General features: G+C 38.3%; 1 protein-coding gene and 1 long non-coding RNA gene across 7 annotated transcripts in view; one reads left to right on the forward strand and one right to left on the reverse strand.

Annotated features, from left to right (window-relative positions):
• The window catches only part of ANK3 (ankyrin 3), a 351,417-nt gene that overhangs the window by 273,093 nt on the left and 59,846 nt on the right, over positions 1-18,478 (reverse strand). The gene's annotated exons all lie outside the window — the stretch shown is intronic.
• Positions 1-18,478, forward strand: part of LOC311439891 — a 74,285-nt gene that overhangs the window by 22,891 nt on the left and 32,916 nt on the right. For both annotated transcript variants that reach the window (XR_014695056.1, XR_014695057.1), the window contains exons 3-4: positions 6,651-6,765; positions 9,751-9,849. This is a non-coding gene — a long non-coding RNA (uncharacterized lncRNA). The remainder of the gene's footprint in view (positions 1-6,650; positions 6,766-9,750; positions 9,850-18,478) is intronic.

An 18,478-nucleotide genomic window follows, 5' to 3' on the forward strand; every position in this document is an offset into this window, starting at 1 on the left:
GGTTGGAGAAAGTATCTTCACACATTTTTCAAGGCCTTCTTGCTACAGAAGTATCTTAATAGATAAAATAATATACACCTCCCATTCCCTCACATATCCATAGATATTCCTGTATCTGAGATATTTTTTTTAGTATATAGTAATACTAGTGAAAGTATATGTCTATATTTAGATGCTATATTGAAACACCATTTCCCCAAAGTTTTATAACTGAAATATAACTGAAACATACATAAATCAACAGCCGGTAGCCAAAACAAACAGATAAATTGCAGTGAATACATGAATGAACACAGTTCTGATGTCTTTTCAAGCTTTGAGATAAGTTTCATTATAGAACAAGTTGTGCAGACAAGTATAATACATACCTGCAGTGTTTGTACTCTGTGTTGAGCTCGCTGTGAAAGGTCAGGCTTCAATCACACCCTCCAGCTTGCACCGTGTAGAATTATTTTGCTCATACCACCACACTGAAGTGTCCAGGTTTCCATCTGTTAATTCCCCTGACAAACCTTAATTCCTCACAAAAACGAACCAAACAGTTTTTTATTCACTTTGGCTTCATTAAAGCTGACAAATGTGAGGATGTGCACTAGCATCTGTGCAACAATCCAGTGCAATAAAGCATAGGAAGTATCACCAAGGGTCACCCTCATGGGGGCAAAGGAGGGGTGCACACCCCAGGAACTATCATCAGGCTTCCTTGTTCTTAGAGCAGATGAGAATGCTTGTGCCTTGGGAAAGACATTCTGAGGGCTGAAAGCAATGGCAAGCCCCTCTAGCCACATCTTGCCTGAACACAGCTGGGACCGTGGCCCTACATTGGTACACGACTCAAACATAGCACGCTCGCTTAAAGGACTACTATAGACCAGAGAAGGTGTTTTGCAGGCAGAGGTTTTTATATTCCTGCTGTTTGGTTTCTAAATTTCAGCTGAAATTGAATGTACTTTTCTTGCTTCTCCACAAGTATGCAGACTGCCACTTTTCACAATGTAATTCATCACAAAAAAAAAAAAAAAAGACTGCCAGCACTGCCATTTTGTGCTGCCACAGAAGCTTTTGCTGAGATGGCCATTAGTGCTAATGCTTATCCTGGCAACAGATCATGCTACTGAATAAATTTCCTTGCAATAATTACTTGAATTACTTAAAATTAGTGAAGTGCCAATCATTTGTTCAGCAGAGATGTATATATTTTTCAGCAAAAATCAAAGCAAAGTTGTCATGTCAACCAAAATCTGCTTAGAGGCTACGAAGACATTTAAAATGAAAAGCCACTTTGGGCCTTGGCTAACCAGTTATTTAAGAGTCCTAAGGTGTGTGGTTTTACCATAGTGATTACAAAATGCATGCTTTGGAAAAAAAAAAAATGAATACACAGCAATGCTAAAAAAAATGTGAGTACAGAATTCATGTAATTCCCCAAAACTACGAATTCACTTAGCACTATTTAGGAACTTAACAACCATTGGTGTGTACTAAAATACAACACCTGGAGAGTGTGACTAAATTCTGCAGTAGTTATCACCTTCCAGTATGCGCATCTGAGGCAGGCTACTCTTGCCCCTGTGAAGCAACGGAAGTGTTGGAGATAAGTCAAAAATGTAAATCCTCACCGGATGAACTATCAGCTGAGTTTAAACTCACTGTTGTTACACACCCTCATATCATGTTTACAAGTCATAAGAGGTCCTGGCTGTAAGCAAGCTGCTGCTTCCTGGGTGGTTATAAAATCAAAAACCTGCAAGGGAAAACCATGTATCTCTCCATATAGTAAATGGTTGTTCCTATATTCATAGCAATTGTTGCGTACTCACTTTTAACTTTAATGGACAGCTCAGATATGAACGCACAAATACTGCAGCATAAGACCTGTAAAAATGCTTTCACTCACCCTTTTAACTTCAAATGAACACTATATAAACTATAAATTAGTCGTGAAAGTATAATTGTGATGATTTTTAAGAAAATACAAGAAACTCCATTTCCAGGTATTTATAACTTGAGGAAAAAACTTACCTTGAGTTGAAAGACTGCACTCTCACAGGACCTCGTCTCTACTTTTATGAGCTACGTGTTTCAGAATCTCACCCACAACTGGGGCAAGCAAATGCTAGTATACCAGCCTTTGTATACCTTGCACATTTGGTAGCCATTTATATCCATTCATCACAAGTACAAAGGAAATGAATGGCAAATTTGGATTTAGAAACAGTATGTATCTACTTTTCACTTCAATAAATTTAGAAAAAGAGGCAATAGCATACCAGATTTAGATAACCCACTTTCAAGGCAGATGCCCCAAATTTCCTCTTCTCTCACCCTCACTCCCCTACTCCCCCAAAAAAACTCATTGACTACATTTTTACTTCTCAACTTTTTTTTTCAGGCAGAAGCTTGTTAACAGGCTCTGTTCAATTCAGATGAAGTGTGAAGGTCCCACAAACCTCAAAAACCTAAAAACCACAAAAGCTTAAAAAACAAACAAACAAAAAAAACAACAAATATTTAAACATTTAAAGTTAAAAGATAAATCACTAAATTTGGCATACTAATTACACATATTTCCCAAACTGTATTTTCTTCCTCAGTAGGGCAAGTATAGAACTACTGAAGACAACCATTTAAAACTGTTCTGTAAAATGTGGATATTGCAGCTGCTTTCCTGCTGTAATGGCAGTCACATTTTTCTTCAAGCAAAACAAGAGTGACAATTACCTAAAGTTGGGATTTGGTACTGCATTACTATGGGAAACAACGCGGTCAGATGCAGAGAGTAACGGCTCAGTTCTTCCATACTTTCCTCCCATCCGCTGGTTTTCATGAATAGATCACATATCTCATATTGCATCACAATTACGATAGGTCTGCATTTCTTTTTGGTGAGAGGAGTAGTTTTTCATTTAAATTTAGTGTTAAAGGACTAGAGGAACTGTGTGTTTATTTGTATCATGCTATCATTACATGAAAACCTGACCTTAGAAGAAATGCATAATAATAGTACTGAGTGAATAAGATGACATTTTCTAATTTTTTGGACCACTTCAACTTCTGCATTAGTGACTAAATCCAAGCAGTGTACAATATGAATCAAGATGTGATTCATTCTGCCATGAATTAATATGCATTAACTTAATGAAAAAAAATCCAAAGGTTATTTAAAAATCCCACCAGGGTGTGCATGTTCCAAGGATAAAATGAATCAGACTACGTAAAATTTCAAGACAGTCTCAATCCTACAGTCTTCTTCAGTTCTTCATGACTTTGGTTCAGACACGAGAGCTGGGTGCCTGCTAATATTTCACATGGCTATACCACACACTAGCTGTGAAGAAACAGCAATTCCAACCAGGAAAGAAGCCAGCATTTCTGTACCTGCTCCCCTCAACGTCTGATCCAGATCAGTAGGATAGCGCAGCTGGTATGGATCACTGTACGTGGAATGATGCTGGCTCCTATGTCCAGCCAATGGCCAGCGTGTAGCCCACCTTTCTCTCCCTGGGGCCTGGGTCCCCCTGCCCACACAGTCCTAAACTCCCAGGAGCTTACCACTACTCCAGTCTCACCAAGACTAATAGAAATCTAATAGAAGTGCTGCTGAAATATTTTCATGTAGCATCATTTTTATAGTTTAACAGTTGTAACCAGCTCAGCACAAGGTGGTGTCTTTTCCAATACCAGTGCTAGGGAAAAGACCACAATGCAACAAGGGTTGAACTTGCCATCTCCCTAACACTAACAGCCCTCACCAATCTACAGAATCATTTACTGTTGTCATTAATGCAGTATCTGCAAGTTACTTACTTCAGAAAGATGAAAAAATAATGCAAAAGGCTACTCTTTTCTGTACAGTTCTGAAAGAAGTGGCCACTTATATCCTCAGTCCCTAAAAAAAAACTGCAGAATTTATTGTTTGGGTTTTCTTTTTTTTTTTTTTTTCCTATTTTACTTCATTATACATTCAGCATCATGCTTATAAAAGGAAAACAGTTCTGACATGCAAACCTTATCACTGTAGCTTTTTTTAATACACTTAATTTATACATTTACACATCCAAGCCTTTTAAGACATTTTCTACTGAAATGTAGGCCGGTAACAAGATGAAAAGTTAAACACTTGCAAGACCACATATAGTAGTGACAGAAAATTTAAAAAAAATAAAAATGTTGCTAAAATTCATGAATTCATGAAAGGATGAAGCTAACACTTTGACTGAATCTTCATCCTCTTCTATTCTGAACATGACTGTCTGCTAACTACAGCAGAGATCTTGATTCAGTTTATTAAGCAGATCACTGATACTGCCAAGCAACAGGAGAGTTACCCCAGGGACAGAAGCTGCATGGAGAAGGGGCTCATCAGAACATTCAGACATGCCTTTCCCAACAGACTATGCACAGATACTGCTTTTCTCAAGATGGAAGCATCACACATTTTCAGAAATAAAGACAAGGTGAAAATATGTCCCAAATAGCTACTCCTCCTTCCCTCATGCTCTAATTAAAAGTTCATCCCTAGTTTTGTTGAATTTATCTGTGCATGTACTCCACAGTATGCCTTTGATTATGAATGGCAAAGAACTGTGTAATGGCATTGTAATAGTCATTCACAGAAGTGTGCTGTGATGCATTTAAAAAACCACACAGGGTAAGTCAGGCTAAGCAAGTAGCCTGAATTTAAAACTGCTGAACAGACAAGCAACTCCCACTCTTCAGTGATGATGTGGAGCACTCAAGTGTTGAGCACTCCATAATCTCTGCTCCTAGTTTGCCTTCTGAAATTTTTGGCTTTATATAAATATATATTCAATATTCAACACTGCCATGGCAGTAAAATAAACATTTTTTGTGGTACTCTGGTACCATGGTACTTACCATAGTGCAGTGCTGGTTATAAAGCTTTGACTTAAATTTGATGGCAGGTGAAACGGACAAAGATTCATGCACTGAGTTGCAAAAAGCTGTATTACAGACCTGTATGCTAACCTATTCCCCTATAACTGAAGGTAGCCTTCAGAGTACTTACTGTGTAACCCTGTTTCACTCTAAATTTTTAAGTATGGACCACATCTTTGAGTCTTCAGCAGTAGTTGTTAGTGGTGGTGGTTTTTTGTTTTTAGATTTTTTATTTTTGTTTCTTAACAGTTTTTTATGGCCTTTATTCTACATTTTGTGCTGTAACTCCAGTCCCTCATAGATTAACATTTTGTTGCCTATTTTAGAATGAGTCCTGTGCCTCCCAGCTGTGAAATAGCTTCAAGCAAAAGTAGCAAACATCAGAAGACAAAAAAGTAACTGCATTTGACATAAAGCCCACAAACTGTGTTTTACAGTCTCACAGACACTGCATTACTACATTTATTTTTTTTTGTCTAGATTGAGTGGCAATGAAAGAGGTGCATTTTCCTGTTATTTGAGTTTATGATATTAGGGATATTTTAGTTTTAGTCCTCACCTTTCCAGTACTCATTAGACTGAATATTCAAAATACCTAAATATTACATGTGCCTATCTAAATTCCCTTTCTTATTTCCCAGCTGAGGAGAACATTTGAAAAATGAGCAGAGATGACATGCACCTGTTAAATTCCTGATTCAGACAAGTGTATGAACTCTTCCATTTTTATGAACTTTTGTTCTGTAAGAATCAGTAGTATTGTCCTTGAATTAAACAAGGCTGAGAGAAGTCAGAATTGCCTGTACTCTTGTCTGCACTCCATCAACCCAATACAGAGCTAGAGCACATTCTAAACAAAACAGGTGGAGTAAGAATTATCATTTTTCAATAAATTTCTAAATCAGTGAAACTTGTGTTCTGAATCTTAAGCAGTCTCTGCAGAATCACAGCACACACTGCAATTCTTTTACACAATTCCTTCCATCAGCTATTAAAAATGACCAAATGAACGCTCAACACCACAAAAGGCTAATTTAAGACTCCTTTTTCAATAAAAACTCCTGCTGATGGATTGAAAAACAATCTTAAATGATTTTACAATTTACATACGATTCAGCATTGACAATGTAGGTTGGTGTTTAACTATGAAAAGTATCAAAGGTGGCAAAAAATTATTGACAAGAAAAGCAAGCAGGAAGGTTTGACAAAAACATTGAAGTTTCAGTGTATTATAAGTCTTGCCATTAACAGGTTTTGGTATGCATGAGGCATCATAAGTTCCAGGGACAATCAGGCCAGATTTGAGAAGCTTTCTACAGTTCAAAGCAATATTTAAATGCTGCAAGTAGGTATTTCTGCAGCTTCATCCTTATATTTGTTATACTTTCATGATCATTGGATTCTAAGGGGCTAGCATACTCAAAGAAAAAAATTCAATTTGCTTCATACAGCGTCTTTCTCATCAGTTTGCACTGTAGATATTGAAAAGACTAGCATGCATCTAGACTTTTTCCACGTCCCATTATGCCTAGAAATAAATGCTGCATTTCAACTAAGTAAATATTATGGTATAAACATCAAATTAGTAAAATGTGTCATTGTGTCCTCCCCGAGTCATTTTAAAAAATTAAATTCACTAAAAAGCAAGGTACAGCAACCCTATAGAAAGTTTAAAAGACTGCAAAGAAGAAATGCTGGCATTAGTAACTCAAAATAGCTTATTTGTTTACTGAAATTTGCTCTCCTTTTAGGTTGCTCTACAGAGACTTGGACAAGATGAAAAAGGATTATTTCAGGACTACTACAACTAGAACCAGCTGGGACTTCTTCATTTTGACTTCTCAGTGTACTCAGTAAATTGAAAAGGTGAGAGAAAAAAAGACCTGAGATTCATTACACAAGTTTATTCCTGAATTTATTATAAGCTATCTTATTATTACCATATTTAAAAATACATATATATATTATAACATAGCAAACTGACCTAACAGATCTATTGGTGTCTAATGTAAAACTGAAAAAAAAAAAAAGGGGGGGGGACAATAAGGGATAAGCTGACCACACTTCAGACACATCTTTTCCAGTCAGATTTACACTTCTAAAGAGAAGTGCAGTATGAAGTAAATAGTAGAACTAAAAGTATGTGCAAGACCTAAGAAGAAAAAGCAGTAACCAAGCAGTGAGGTAAGCACTATGTGAACAGAGAACTCTTATCCTCCTGCCCCGCCTTACTCCCCATAGTCAAGACCCACACCCCAGATGCCATTGTCCTTCCCACCCTCCCCAACTACCCCCTAAAAATCACCTGTTGCAGGAAAATGCCACTGCTTTAAATCAGTTTTGTAACTGTAATATACTGTGGAACCTCTAAAAGAGGCCTCTAAAGGAGGCACAAGAGCAAAGGTAGCTGAATAGTGCCTACCCCTCCTTTCCCTGCTGACCTTGACAACAGTGGGAGTCACAGCCAACAACATTGCAAGTCAGAGAAGCACTGCTCTTCCTGTGCTGTATGGTCTGCCAAAACACAGGGTGGCATTTCCCCTCTTCTGTTTTTAAGATTAGAACTAGATGAACTCTGTAAAGGCATGACCAACTGATGTTTGTTGGTATGCACTGATAGTAGTCTATCAGTATCAAGTAGATAGGTTCCTTAAATATAATTTCCAAAAAACAACCATATTTAGCTGCCGTTTACAATGAGGTGTTGTAAATTAAACACTTTGCTATCTGCTGATAAGAACACCCACTCCCAGGTTTAGGCAGAATCCATGCTGCCCTCTCATTCAGCTTCCACTACAGGGAATAGCTTGATACCACATCCCACAGAAGCTCTTCCTGTCAAGGCTCTTGCAAAGGGCTAGCCTCCCCTCCAACGTGACCCTGCCAGCTCTGCATTTAGTTTGACACTGGGGTCAGTTTTGCCACTAAGGATCTTCCTTAGAAATACATATGCATGCATATAGAAATGAGGAAGAAAAAAAGCCTGTTGAGCAACATCTTGATTTTGTTTTCAAGTTTCTATTGTAACCAACAAATGCAAAAAGGAAGTGTGAGCAAATATAAATGTCAGAAGGAAAAACTGTACATCCCAGAGTAAACTATTTAATTGTAAAGACATTTTCATTTCATAGAACTACAAATTTTCACATTATTCACAATTGAAAAGCCTAGAAGAAATAGAAAGGACACCATTCATTATTAAAGTACATACATCTTTGTAATGTAAAGAAAGGAAGAAGATATGGAGAAAGAAAAAAACACCTGTATCAGTAAGTTGGATCGTGGGTATAAAAGATGCCTGTGAAGTATGAGGTGAACTGAATATATGTAGTCATGGGCTCTTATTTTATAACCAACTTCAGAGGAAAAAGCAACAGAAGCATGCAGCTGGACTCATGAAAAAGCATAGACAAATAGCATTGGTAATAAGTATGAAGGTTTGACTTAGAGAAACAAGGTGGAAACTTTTTTTTTTTTTTTAATGAAACACTAGGGGGCATAGCAGTAGTCATCTTCATCCTGCATAATCCAGGCTCTGGGATTGTTTTACAATATTGTTGATGCAACAAAAATGGACTGTTTCTAGGGTTTAGGAACTTCCTAACGAAAATTTCAATTGTCTCTCCTGAAAGAATTTTTTGTGCTTCTTGACCGATCATAATTAGCAAAACAATTCCTCCCCCTCCAAAACAAACAAACAAACAAACAAACAAAAAAAACAGTAATTTGCCAGTACTACTCTAATGCTAACAGGTTCAGCTTGCATCTGGTCAGGCTACCACTCATGTGGTTACTCAATCCAATGGGTACATTTGAGAACAGAGTGAAAACAAAGGTTGAAAACTCTTGACTTCAACTATGATGCTAAAGGCAACAAGAGAAGTTATGCTACTGTTTAAGTGTTACCCTGAACAGAGTCAGTCTTGGATTTAGTCTTGGATTTTCTCCTCAATTTCTTTTCAATAGCATAGTGAAAGAGAATGTTTTGTTCTGTTTTTCCACTTTCATAAGTTCTGCTTCCAGACAAATCACCCCTACAGGCCTTACTGCAAACACAACACTTCATTATTCTAGGGTTCCATCAATAGCCATGGATGACCAGACATTGGTTGGTTTCATTTTTGTTGTGAGATGTTGATCACCAGATACCTTCATTGAAAGAGTTACTGAGTTACTGATTTTATTGCATTTCTAAATATGAGATGCCATAACTAATTATTTATTAAACACTTCACAATTTTCATAAGTTAAGAGTATTTCTCCTGTACTGTGTATCTAAAACATAGATGGCTATTGAAATCTGCTTCAAGAATGAGACTGTGAAGACCATACTTAACCCAACTTTACTATGGCTGCTTTGATACCTTCTCCCAAATATTTTGCTCATAATTGTTTACAAGATTACCAAAGGAATTACTATCCTTGCGATCCCTTTTATCTTCCTGTTAAAATATCAGTAAAGTCATCAATTTTGGATTAATTAACAAAGCATATTTTGAGTGAACCATAACGTCTTTGTTCTACCCATTAGCTGTCTGTTTTCTGTTACTTGAAACTATCACTAACTTACCCTCACCATACTTCCAACTCTCTTTTTAAAGAAAGGCACAAATTATTTTTCTGTTCCACAAATGCATTCTAAAATAATAGAAATCTTTATATTTCTCCTAGGTCTGTTCCTCTCCCTACATAAGGCACATTTTAGGTACCCGCTAGTCTGATACAATGACTCCCTTGGCTACGAAGTAAAAACTACTATGTTCACTTGCCCAGGAAACGTATCTTTGCATTTTACCTTTCCAGAACTACTTCAGCTAATGTTCCTAATGACAAAATATCATTCCTTACCAGGTGGCAAGGAAATGCCAGGAAGTTGTGTGCAACTGGCATGGAAAAGAAACTAATGAGAAGGGCTGAGGTGCAGAAAATGCGGTTCTGAAAGGAAGAGAGGTTAGTTACTTGCATTGTCTCTGGTACTCATCAGTTCATTAATTCATTTTAATGAGTGGCACAAAAATTGTGTAATGAAAACATAGAGCATTAAGTGTTCTCAACTAACATTATTTGAAAAATTGAATGTTAGACAAAAAATGATATAAGAAACTACTTTGTAACAACTGTGGTGCATGGATGACTGGAACAGCTGGATCCCACTGTGGTTTAGGGTGGACTGCCATCCTCATATTTAGATTTTTGTATAATAAGAGGACAATTAAACAAAGCCACTCTCTAGGATGTTTCCCTCCAACTCCACAGAGGGAGAATGGAACCAGCCACCAGAATTATGCAAACCGTCTTTGATATATTTTCTCTGAAAACCATTCAGACTGACGCTGCTCTATTCACTAAGGCTTTCCCCTACAACTCCACCCTGGTGTTGGACTACAAATACTTTAATGATATTGCCTTCTAACCACACACAACAGTAATTAAGTAAATGAAGTTACAAGGCTGTTTAAGGGAGCAGGGAAGAGAGGTAAGTACACCCCCCCCCCTCCCGCATCACTTGCACAGCATTAGTCCCATCTGATTAGGGTTCCTGCGAGTCCTACAGCACTTTGCCTGAGGCTTGCATATTCTGTGTTTACGTCCTCCTTCGCATGCAGCTGAGATTTTGCCTGAAGATGATCATCTCCCATCAGGATAAATTTCATCCTCACTGCATATAGTACCTCTTGTTTTAAAGTATTTTAGCAAGTGTTATTTACTTTCATGGCCTGCAAGATCAGCGTGTCCACATGCTCTTCATATGCAAGCAAGCCCAGGCACACACCCAGCCAAAGGTAAGAAAGCGAGTGAAAAACTGGAAGCCAGCTGAAGGTGGTGAGTATACTGTCCCTGCTCCCGACCAAGGAAATGCAACCCTGGTCAGATCTTCTGAAGAATCCTACTTCACCACCACCTCTTTTCACAGGTTATCCCATTGCCTCTCCCACTGAGTGCAAGAGAATTAAAAATTCACACAGCACTAGAGTCATTGAGATTAAATGTGTCTTATCAATACTGTGAAACCTGTATATGCTCAGGATCTCCTCAGAAACACTTTCTCATTTAGAAACCAACCAACAGAAATAAGTGAGACAACTTCAATTAAAAGCATCAACCACTCCTTGACTAAGAGGATGTCCCTAAAATGTCATTAGGGGAAGTTAGACAAATACCAGCTAGTAAAGCAAAATGGTTCTTTTTAGCTTCTGTTTTTCATATCATTTCGTTAGGAAAAAGAGCCAAACACTATTATTCCATGAATGATGTATGCTAAAAGGAGGAACACAGCTTGCAGTGATTTGTTAAATTAGACATTGTGGTAAGCTTCCCTTAAACTAGGGGAGGCCAACACACACGACAGCAATATACAAGTTATATAACCATTATCTCCCAAAAAAAGATTACCCACCCCAACAATAGTTGTAAACAAAACTATGAAACACTGGTGATCATCATGAAACACTCCAATTCCCTATCATGAAATAGCTCCTTAAAAAAAAAAGTATTCAAATCAATCCTTGTTTACATTCACAAATTGCTAATGCGCTATAGAGAATTCTCAGCAGCCAAAATCTCTTGTAAGCACAAACCTGAAACAAGTCAGTGATGTTAACACTTAATTTGAAGTGTCTTAAGTATACTTAGCTATGCATTTAATTTAGATACAACAAAACTGTGTGTATTATATATCAAGAGAAATGCTAAAGAAAATGTCTCATCTGTAGTTTTCCCCCAGTCGAACCAGCTCCTTTGTCTTCTTCAATGTAAAGGGAATTAGGCAGGGTTTGACCTGAGTTTCTTTGGGAAATGAAGGTTACCAAATCATGCCTGCTTCGGTTTAACCTACTCTCAGTTGAGTGACCCAGCACCTGAGAGTGACAAAAGAATTCATCACATTTTTTATTTGATAGATAGCAAACATCATCATTTGAAGTAAGGACCTAACATTTAGGAGTTTACTGAAATGTTTTATATATCATTAAGAGTTAAAACCTGAAGCTGTTTGGCTACTGGAAGGTTGAACAGTTAGGAGTAGTATACTACAGAGTTCTCAACGAACACTGAGTTTCCAAAATACTTTAAAAAAAAAAAAAGATTAAAACTTAGGTTGCTTACTGTGGTGATAGTCTGTCTTGATTGCTAAGATACATTGGTACTTTCACCAAGAATGTGATAGAGCTAGCTCCCTCTTGGCAGGGTGCTGGTTCTTTAGGCCCTGAAACCGCAGCACCATCCCTGCTGATGTCTGCAGGCAGCCAGAAGTGAAGGAAGGCTGCAGGTTCTACCACCACCACCTCCACAAAGCGCAAGGGAGCTAAAGAGACTGAGGAACAAGCCCATGCCCAGCAAGGGGAATGCAAGTATGCAGGCTCTTCTTTGGAAGTGAAAGGGGGATAACCCAGATGTATTTACTTTTCTCAATCTATATTTGACAGACAAAGCATTTATTTTCAAGATACAAGTGTGGTAAGCATTTCAACACCTGGCACACCTACCTAGGTGCTGTTAAGACCTAATGAATTCCATAGCCACATCATTCAGAGACTTTGGCAAAGGGAGACCCTTCATGCTAAGAAGCAAATTGAAGTTTATGTAGTGGTTTAACATAAAGGCTGTTGCAGAAACATTTACATCACTTCCTGTGAACTCAGTATGTAACTGAAGCTCATCCACTGTGTCTCCTGTAGCTCAAACTCACTTTCTCTAACCCAGTCTAAGACTAACTTAGTTGTACATAAAACAATTGGCTGCAAAACTAAACAATCTGATCTGGACTGCAACTGTTCAGCTTCCAGAGGCAATGACCCTGGAAGTCCTCCAGCTGAGGCACCAGGCACCAACAGCAACCCACACACAAACAAGCCTGGAGCGTTGCCTGCTGCACTCAGACTACCATGCTGTACCCAGGAGGGGCCACCAAGGAACCCTGGGGGGGGACTCAGTCCTTTGGGTGACAGCGTGATTGAAGACATACAAGCTCCATTCTGAAGAGTGAAACCCACTGTAAGGTATCTGGTTCAACTCAAGGAAAGTCTTCGGAGAATAGAAAATTCAACCCAGAAACAGATTGAACAGATTGGCCAGAAACTTGCTGTTGGAAGACATGTGGTGACGGCCAAGATCATTCAAAGGAACAAACAGCTCAGCAACCCAGTAAGGAAACACTGAAAAAGAAATGGAAGAAAGAAGAGCAACCCAGGCTTCAGAAAGCAATGCTGGGAAGCACCTGGTCCTATAGCTGGGAACATGATCATTCAAGCAATAGGAAAACCCCTACAATAAGGGAAGCACAATTTCGCTAAGTATGGTAAATCCTGTAACTAAAAAACCTACCAACAAGGGTAGGTTTTTTATGTCATAGCCACAGGGAAATAGCTGCAAGAAGACACAAGAATAAAGCATTTGATTATATTATTTACCCAAAGGATCAAAGCTCATAGACCAGGGGAAATGTACCCAATACTACTTCAGGCACTGGGAGAACTGACCCATGTACAAACCTTCAGCGTAGTGAGTCCTTAACACCCCTTCTCTGTGATGACAGCTTGATACTGGCTGATCTTTGCTTCACTTTTACTCACACAAAGTCTTTTAGGAAAGTGCAGTAAACTCCTACAGTTTAAATCCATTTAAAGGAAACTGATTTGTGTTCTTTTAACGTGGTTGTTTCCTCATATTTAATTACTGTTGCAATTTACCATAAGATGAAGATGAGACAAAAATTAGCCAAAGCACTTCAGACAATTGCACTTCTCATACTTCCTACACCTATTCCTCAGAAGGGCAAAGGCCATTCAACAGCTGAATTTTCTGGAAAAAGCTAAAAACTGTAGGATGACCTTATGTCATAGGATCCAAGAATTGCACTCAGGTTTCATGTTCTCCCAAACAACTGGGTTCCTCTGTAAAAAAGCAGGCTTTAAAAAGAAAATCATGTGTTGTTCAGCATGAGTTTTTTTAATTTAACAGCAAATTGAATGACTGTCACTCAGGTTACAAGTTCTGTCACTTATCTACAGAGTGAATTATGTTAAAAATTCAATAACATAACACCTTGCTGTTTCATTTTATATAGAATGACAGTATCATCTACTTCCAATTTTTTTAACCACATTATCCGACTTCAGTAGCATTAGTCAACAGCTCCTAGCCCCAGGTAAATGTCAACTAGAAAGTATTTTTTCCAGGGAAAATGAACATTTGAAATGATTCATTTCAAAACAATAAGATACTTGACTTGCTTTTATATGTATATAATTATTATTTTGTTCCAGTTTGATAGAAAGAAAGCAAAGACAATATTACCATGTACCAAAGTGATTTTCCAATCAAAGTGACACGAATCAGTATATTTTAATTTTCTGGGGGCAATTCAGGAAGTTGCAGATGCCAAAAAAATGGGAATGCATTTATTTCAGAGGAACAGAATTTCAAAGTTTTAAGTAGTTTTAAAGCAATTGAGAATAGTCATAATTATTGAAAATTATGTTTTTCTACTATTTTGGGGCTTCACTATTTGGACATGCAAATGAGGAGTATCTTCCAGAAGTTCTGAGGGCTGTTTGTTCTATTTTTTCTTTAATATGCTTATTGAAAATGTGGGGTTAAAAATCCATCGATAAAACAGACACTACAATCTGAATAAGTAGATACTAGCAAGTAAGGCCAAAACAAATCTTTTTGTCATGTCATTGAATTCAGTTCTCAGCACAGGATCTGTTGACATGTTAAGGGTTATGACCACCACCATACAGTCAAATTTAAGTCTGAGAACCATTTCTCCTCCACACAAACCCAAAAGATAACATAGCAAATAAGGCTTATGCTAAGATAAGAGATGGTATCCTTCTAGAGCTTTTTTGCATTTTATTTCTTAAACTGAAGTAGATCTTAATTTCTCAGCTTTTGAGGAAAAACTTAAATTTAGAAATCAATTTACACTCAAATAAATAAGTTTATTTTTATGAATAGATTAAAAGCCACAAGAAAAACTAGGAACATGTACCACGAACATTTTCTTTACCATTAGCAGTAAGTACTTCTCCACTGGGAGTAAACAGCAGTAGATGTTCTCTCCCGACAACCATAATGTGTGTAAGAACTGAACACAGATAAACCATGGTTTGTCAAAGCAACCAATCAAATCAGTAAATTGAGTTGTAAAAGCAACAGCTCAAAAGTCAGTGATTTGATATCACCACATATCTCAGAAACAAAACACCGTTTCTCATCATCATGACCTCACAGGTGCTGAGTTGCAATCACCAGAAGCCCCACTATAATTCATACACAGATTAATCATTTGATCATATAAAGATGAAATACCAAGACCTAAAGCCCCTAAATATTGTCCTCAATAGTGAGGTCTGTGATGTTATTTTAGTCAAGGTAGGCTTTGCCTCTACATCTAACCGGGATCTCACCCGGTTCCCATAAAAGACGGTGAGAACTTGTCTCCCATACCACTACTTACACTACATTTTTACTACAGAAGGGAAATGTCTCCCCATACCCCAGAGAACTTCTAACCTCTCAGCCTCTACCCCACCAAAATGCCCCCTGAAGTTTCACATCCCAGCAACAACACTGCTGACCAGATCTTCAGCTGTCTGGTAATGGAAGACCCCCCACCAAAGACAGACACTAATTCTGCTGAGTCAAACTGTGGAGATAAAACAGAGCAAAGAACCCCTGGCAGAAATTACAAGTGTGTTCCCGTTGTAGTGAGCCCTCCCAGTGTAGTACACCCAGGCTACTGGCTCAAAAAAAGTGGATTGAGTTAAATCTCCTCTACCAGTCCAAAATCATAATGTTGGCAGCTATAAACATTGTGATGCCAAGCACAGATTTTCAATCTGCTGCATTCACAGCTCATTCCTCTCTGTATGGCATATTTATATTTTATATAAAGCAGTGGAACACAACGTTGAAAATGATACTACAGTTAACAACTCACTAATAAGGCAGTGAGGTGGACTGGTACACAGAATATTCTAGAATTATGTTAAGAGCCCAGCTCTTAACCTGTGTACGTTCAAGAAAACTTAGGCATTTATGTGTGGAATTTCCATGGCTGATTTGTGCCTTATACATGTCATGAGATGCATTTTTAACATCCATTGTGCTGTTTGTCTGAAGATCTTGGAGGGAGGAATCAAAGAGAAGAACAGAAGATCCCCCGCAACAGAACTAGTATTTCCAGTAAAGCTTCTGGTATGAGAGTTCAGTACGAAATTTTCCACTAAGAAACAACTTGTGGCTGACAGATAACTAAAAGTAAATGGAAGAGGATCATACACTGCAGGAATTTTGAGGTGGTCTGATTTGTTTCTTGTTTCTACAATTCTGATTACCTTTTGGAGTTTCAAAGGACCACCAGCCTTTTCACGGATAACTCCATTCTGGTAGTTTGAAACGAGAAGAATACTTATCTTTTGTTTTAAAAAAAATCAAAACATCTTAAATCTCTAGTGACAACTGAGTTCAATGCTCTTCTAGCACTGACATTCCAAAATGTGCTGAAAAGTGATGACACAAACATACAGGATAAAGCTACTCCATAATGCCCAGGGATTCAACCTGACAGCTCCAAAATACTGACTTGGTAAGAGCATGGCTGAAAATTGCAAGACAACTGAATGTCAAGTATAGGAGGCACAGGCTGCTGCTAGAAAGGAACCCCAAAGGGTGGAATACAGATAAAATTAGTTAGGCTTCCTTCTCCATCAGAACTAATCCTGTTCAGTGTAACCTCAGCAATAAATATTGATGTGGTACCTTCATCTTTGGAAATCTGTATCCCCCTTAATATTGCAGGGCTAAAGGCAGTATGTTCTGCTTTCATCTAAATTGTCCATCCTTCAAAATAAATCTCCACTCCACCACCTGATTTTTCTTCATCCTCTCAGACTAGCTTGAAATTTTTAACACATTTGCAGAAAGGCTTTTGCCAGCCTATTCTAAATGCACAGTATTCATATGCCTTTGTGTTCATCAGGTTAAGGGTTATTTTTGTGGTGTACCGACTAGTGATAAAACTGCAAATTCAGAGCACACTTCTGACTGTGATTTTGCTGTGGCAGACTGTGAGCTTTCCATTGCTATACCCCAGGCTCTTTCAGCATCTTTTTTTTTTTTTTCCTGCTTTTCTGCTCAGAAAAGGCCTAAGAACAGGAAAACCAAGAAAACCAAGAGTTGATGAAGGGGGAATGGGATATAAATGAGTACCTCAGCAGCTGAAGGAGGAAGACTTGCCACCTCTCAGCTCTGAAGGTAAGACAGAAGGTAAAGGAAAGGCTGAATGTGGAGACAGCGCCAGCTACCAGGAAAGCAACTATCTAAAGAGCACAGGGAGAAGACCACGCAAGTACCCATTTCAGGATACATACTCCTAAGAAGAGACTCGACTCACTGGAATCGCAGACTCCATTAAGTTTTCACCAGTCTCAGGGGTTTACGGCCAATGAACATCATTTGTTTATTAAATTTTTCTTGGAGAACATTTCTGACTTAACTAACTGCTCCTTTGTTGGCCATCCAGAGATTTATCTTCTGAATCAAAATAAGCTACTTCTCCAATGAATTGTGAAAAGCAGGGAAAATTTCTGCCAGGACCAGAAGAAATGGCTGTTCTTTGTTGAAGAGAAAAGCAAAGCAGATCCCTTTCCATTGGGAATATTCTGGCACAAGCCTGTGTTTAACAGTGACATTATAAGCAGCTTTGATGTGCAGTAGTCACAAGGGACACACCTAAGCCTGATACAGCATAGCCCAGCAACTGTCAATTCCAACAGCATTAAGAAAATCAAACAGCAGTGAAACAACAACTTCCATAGGTTTAGAAAGCTCTAGCCACATCCCCATTGAAATGTAATTGCCATCACACACCAGTGTTCGCTACAGTTCACGCGGTGAAGGTTCAATGCACATAAGGGCGGGCTTTAACATCACCTCAGAAGGCATCAACTAAAGCATTACGCCATTGGCCTTCAATGCTCACAGCACTAACTCATGAATGTAAACATGTCTGACAGTTTTTCTCTCCCTTGAGAGCAGTGACACTGTACCAGTCAGCAGAAGGAGGATTCGGACAGGACATCTGTAGCCTCCTTCCCACAGGTGGAATACCACCTTCAGGAGGTGAAGATACAGGTGAACTGTCACCAGCCACTGCTAGAACAATGAGACTCCCAACTTGGCATCATCCTAAATCGCCTGGGCTGTTCTCTCTTGTTGGCTGTTTGGTTGGTCCTCTGGAAGACAGCTCTATATGCAAGATAAGTGATAAAATTTGCTGGGTACTATAAAACCATAGCTAGATTGTTAAATACCGTAAAATACTGTGTGTAATACAGTAAAAATATTAACATGTTCGAAGCTTAAAACCCATCCCAGAATTTACTTCTAGACCTCTTCTATCCCTGAGGCAATGTATCATGCCTGACGGAAACATTTGATATGTCAGGAAGGTATCCTAATTTACCATTAAAAGTGTTTTAAAATTGTATTTTTTCCCCTGCTTCCTCTCCAGAGCTGCTCTTTACTTTTCTGGCAGGATAGAGAGGCCAATCTGATTTAATTTGCATTTTTG

Source organism: Aythya ferina (assembly GCF_964211825.1).
Source record: "Aythya ferina genome assembly, chromosome: 7".
Classification (NCBI taxonomy): Eukaryota; Metazoa; Chordata; class Aves; order Anseriformes; family Anatidae; genus Aythya; species Aythya ferina.